The sequence below is a fragment of the Hypomesus nipponensis genome, chromosome 5 (genome assembly GCF_054491055.1).
Source record: "Hypomesus nipponensis isolate SF chromosome 5, ASM5449105v1, whole genome shotgun sequence".
Taxonomy (NCBI): domain Eukaryota; kingdom Metazoa; phylum Chordata; class Actinopteri; order Osmeriformes; family Osmeridae; genus Hypomesus; species Hypomesus nipponensis.
Window position 1 is genome coordinate 13,338,510 of NC_140365.1, and position 4,887 is coordinate 13,343,396.

Here is a 4,887-nt window from a genome sequence, read left to right on the forward strand (position 1 = left end):
CACTGTGCGTGTGCACACGTGCCTAATGCTCTCAGTCTCCTGAGAAAACCTCCTGAAAACTGGTTTTAATGCTGGCATACTAAACATTTGGTGTTACTTTGTAGATATTACAATACATTTGGAAATGTATAGCAATTCTGTTGGACTTTAAAAGCAGTGTATATGGTTTAGCAGGGGCATATTTTGAGTTCTGATATTGGGCTGGTTTTTGGGCTGGTTTTATTGGCCATTGGGCTGGTTTTGTCACACAGACCTGGCAACCGTGCCAACTGGACAAGTTAAAACTCAAACAAAATAAAATGCCATGTTACCTCACGTTATGTGCCACTCATTACGTCTATTTTATAGATTTTATTTGACCGAATTTCTGAATTATCAAAACACAAAAAGTGTCTTTGTCCCAAGATCACAGACCGTGCAGCTAATTTGATGCTCAACACTTCAAAGAGGCTTATTACTTGAAAGAGGAATTATTTACTGTGTCGTCTCAGTTACACTATCAGCATTATCAGAATGAGCAGCATAAGTGGTCAACATAGTGCAATCAGATACTGGGTTAAATAATTAATGAATGTCAGTGGGAGTCCTTGGCCTTGTTGAGGAGGCCAATAGCAGATGTAAAGAAACTGTTGTTATGGCGTGAGGTTTTGGTTCTGATGGACTACAGCCTTCTGCTGAAGGGGAGTACCTGGAACAGGGAGTGGCCAAGGTGGGAGGGGTCGGCCACAATCTTCCTCGCTCGCCTCAGGGTCCTCGAGGTGTGCAGGTCCTCGAGGGTAGGCAGATTGCAGCCGATCACCTTCTCAGCAGTGCGGATGATACGCTGCAGTCTGTTCTTCTCCTTGGCAGTGACAGCAGCGTACCAGATGGTGATGGAATAGGTGAGGATGGACTCAATGATGGCTGTGCAGAAGTGCACCATCATTGTCTTTGGCAGGTTGAATTTCTCCAGCTGCCATAGGAAGTACATCTTCTGTTGTGCTTTCTTGGTGAGGGAGCTGATGTTCAGTTCCCACTTGAGGTCCTGGGAGAGGATGGTGCCTTGGAAGCGGAAGGACTCCACAGTGTTGACTGGGGAGTTGCACAGGGTCATGGGGGTGAGTGGGGCTGTGTTCTTCCTGAAGTCCACAACCTTCTCCACTGTCTTAAGAGCATTGAGCTCTAAGTTGTTCTGGTTACACCAGGTCACCAGGTTGTCAGCTTCCCACCTATAATCAGACTCGTCCCCATCAGAGATGAGCCCAATGAGGGTGGTGTTGTCCGTAAACTTCAGAGGTTTGACAGATGGATGACTGGAGGTGCAGCTGTTGAGACACAGGGAGAAGAGCAGAGGGGAAAGGACGCAGCCCTGAGGAGATCCAGTGCTGATGGACCGGGAGTCAGAGACTTGTGTTTCCAGGTTAACGCACTGCTTCCTGTCAGACAGGAAATCTGTGATCCACCTGCAAGTGGATTCGGGCACGTTCAGCTGGAAGAGCTTGTCCTGAAGCAGGGCGGGGATGATGGTGTTGAAGGCAGAGCTGAAATCCACGAACAGGATCCTGGGGTAGGATGCTGGGGAGTCCAGGTGCTCTAGGGTGAAGTGGAGGGCCATGTCAACGGTATCATCCACCGACCTCTTGGCTTTGTAGGCAAACTGCAGTGGGTCCAGGAAAGGGTCTGTGATGGGTTTGAGGTGTGCCAGCACAAGGCGCTCAAAAGACTTCATCACCACAGAGGTCAGGGCGACGGGTCTGTCATTAAGTCCTGTTGGCCTTGGCTTTTTGGGCACAGGGATGATGGTGGATGACTTGAGACAGGCTGGCACATGGCATGTCTCTAGGGAGGAGTTAAAGATGTTGGTAAACACTGGAGACAGCTAGTCAGCGCAGTGCTAGAGGGTGGCAGGAGAGACAGAGTCCGGCCCAGCTGTTTTGCTGGGGTTCTGCCTCTTGAAAAGTCTGTTAACTTCACCTTCCTGAATGGAGAGAGTCGTCACTGTAGAGGAGGGGAGGCCACATGGGTGGGAGGAGGTAGATCAGGACAGTCCAATTGTCTTTCAAATCTGCAGTAGAACTCGTTCAGGTCGTTGGCCAGGCGGGAGTCGTTAGTGGAGTGGGGGGGGCTCTGGGCTTGTAGTTGGTGATCTGCCTGAGCCCTCTCCAGACAGAAGCAGAGTCGTTAGCAAAGAACTGGTGCTTCAGTCTCTCTGAGTACAGTTGTTTAGCCTCTCTCACCGCCTTGCTAGACCTGTTCTTCGACTCCTTGAATCTGTCTCTATCACCACTCCTAAATGTTTTCTCCTTCTCTGACCTCAACCTTCTGAGCTCTGCTGAGAACCAGGGCTTGTCATTGTTGATGTTCACCCTGGTGCATGTTAGAATACAGCAGTCCTCACAGAAGCGGATGTATGATGTCACGAGGGGCAGCGAGGTAGGCTCTACTGACTGTAGTGTAGCAGTGATCCAGTGTTCTCTACTCTGGTTGGCCATTTGATGAATTGTCTGTATTTAGGGAGTTTGTGGCTGAGATTACCTTTGTTAAAGTCGCCGAGTAGGATAACAATGGAGTGCGGGTTTGCTCGCTCCATACTCAGAATCTGGTCGGCAAGAATGCGTTGGGCCTCTTTAACCTGTGGACCCGGTGCCATGTAAACTCCGACCAAAATGAGTGATGCAAATTCTTGTGGTGAGCTCAATGGGCCTCATTCACCAATATCTTCCTAAGTTATTTCTTAAATTTGTTCTTAAGAAAGTTCCTAAGAAAAATCTACGTGTGATTCATGGTGTTCTTAAACAGCAGAATTGTTCGCAGGTGTGTTCTTAGAATGATGAATCCCAATATTTCGTAAGTTGAAAGCTCGTGCCCCATTGCTCCTGTTTAGCATAGGTAAACGCCCCGTTAATTCCCATAAAAGGGCATGAAATGGTAGGGCCGTGTGCACACAGAGAAATGTCAAAACGACGTGGTAAAGACGGTGGAGGCCTCGACAAAAGGCAGAAAAACTTACCAATAATTCTGAAGTGGAGGTACAGCTGCAAGAATTTAGCGACAAACGACACATCATATTTAATAGCATCAGCTGTGGATACAAAGCAGTAAATAAAACCGATGCATGTTAACAAGGAACTTTGCAATCAAATAATACGTGACTTAACCCAAAGTAGGCTTATTCCGTACACCAGGACTACACCACACAATGGCGTATTTATTGCTGCTGCAAAATGTTGCAGATCGTTCCCTAAGGAGGGATCACATCTTCCTTGACCATACCGATTTATTTGCAGAGAGCAACGAGTAGGCTTACCAAGAGCAGTCCTCATGGATATTTGTAACAGTCAACTGATTTCTAAGCTGTTTTTTTGCTTAAGAATTCAAATTAAAGTTAAACCATTTATTTTTTCACTTCATCAGTTCTGCACACTTCTCCAGATACAGCGTTCACTGCATGAGTAATTGCATACCATAATTTATTTGATTTGAAGGCAAAGCAAGGCTAGTTTGCAGTTTTTTTAATGACCCATCTCAGAGTAGCTTTATAGAATGTACGATTACTGTATTGAAAAAAAGAAGACAGAAACATAATTGCTGCAGTAAAGACTTATTTTGCAACAGGACAAGAAATATGCAATATAGCTTCCATTTACAGTATTGCCCTAGCTCTGGCCCTTCTCTGAGCACCGTCACATTCTAACTCCTCTCCCTCTCCCTTGTCCCACTCCTCTCCCTTGTCCTGGTACTTGTCTTCCTCTCCCTTGTCCTGGTACTTGTCTTCCTCTCCCTTGCCCTTGTCCCACTCCTCTCCCTTGTCCTGGTACTTGTCTTCCTTTCCCTTGTCCTGGTACTTGTCTTCCTCTCCCTTGTGCAGGCATTACTGTATTCTTACTTTCTTGTTTTGCTCTATATTGTTCTTTTTCCACACCAGATCAGCCCAAATAGGTCCTCTTTACTGTCTATACCATATGGTCATGCAATTAAAAGAACCTCAACACCTAAGTGTTTCCTAGTTAGGAATCAGCTGTGATGTACAGTATTTGCATAACTTCAGCTGTTTCTCAGTAGCAATGGAATAAAATACTGGGAATTTATTTGTGTTTCAATTCACAATATAAACAGCTGTTCCCTTTGACTTTACCCAACTATTTAGGTTTTGAACATGATGTTATCTGTTTTGCCGACAGTGTTAAAGCATTCGTAAATTGGGCAGTAAAAATTTATTGTTTTGGTCTTGGTTGAAGTTGTGTGTAAAGGAAGTTCAAGTATTTAAAATTTGTATTTACTCTATGCATTTTGTGTCAAAGCAACAAGAAATGTGTTAATTGTATAGCCTACACAGATGGATGTTGTGCTCACTGTGTTAAGAGTTTAGGAAACTTGTTAAAGGTATTGAAAAAACTGTCATAGCGATTGTAAAATATTGTATTTATATAGGCCTAGCACAATTCATACACAATAGAAATTCCAAGTGCTTTACAAATGAGCAGAAGTTTAAGTGTAGTGTGTATTTATTAGAACAAACAAAAAAAGTGTAAAATTATGAAAATTATTAGTTGGAAAATTATAAAGGAGAGAAATATTTTAAGAGTGCTCTTGGGTGTGCGTAAATTCTGTTCTTACCTTAAGAAAACCTTGGTTTAATACAGGAATACAGGCCCACTCACCCCCATCACCCTCCGTCATGGTGAAGAAGGAGCTGAGTTGAAAGGCGAAGCTCTCTATTTACCAGTCGATCTACGTTCCTACCCTCACCTATGGTCACAAACTATGGGTAGTGACCAAAAGAACAAGATCGCAAATACAAGCGGCCGAAATGAGCTCCGTAGGGTGTCCGGGCTTCCTTAGAGATAGGGTGAGAAGCTTGGTCATCCGGAACCGGAACGGTCTTAATGATTTGTCATATTTATTACA

General features: G+C 44.7%; 1 pseudogene; it reads left to right on the plus strand.

Moving 5' to 3' along the window:
* Nucleotides 1-656: 656 nt before the first annotated feature.
* LOC146288758 (uncharacterized) lies at nt 657-1,789 on the plus strand (annotated as a pseudogene).
* The last annotated feature ends 3,098 nt before the right edge of the window (nt 1,790-4,887 follow it).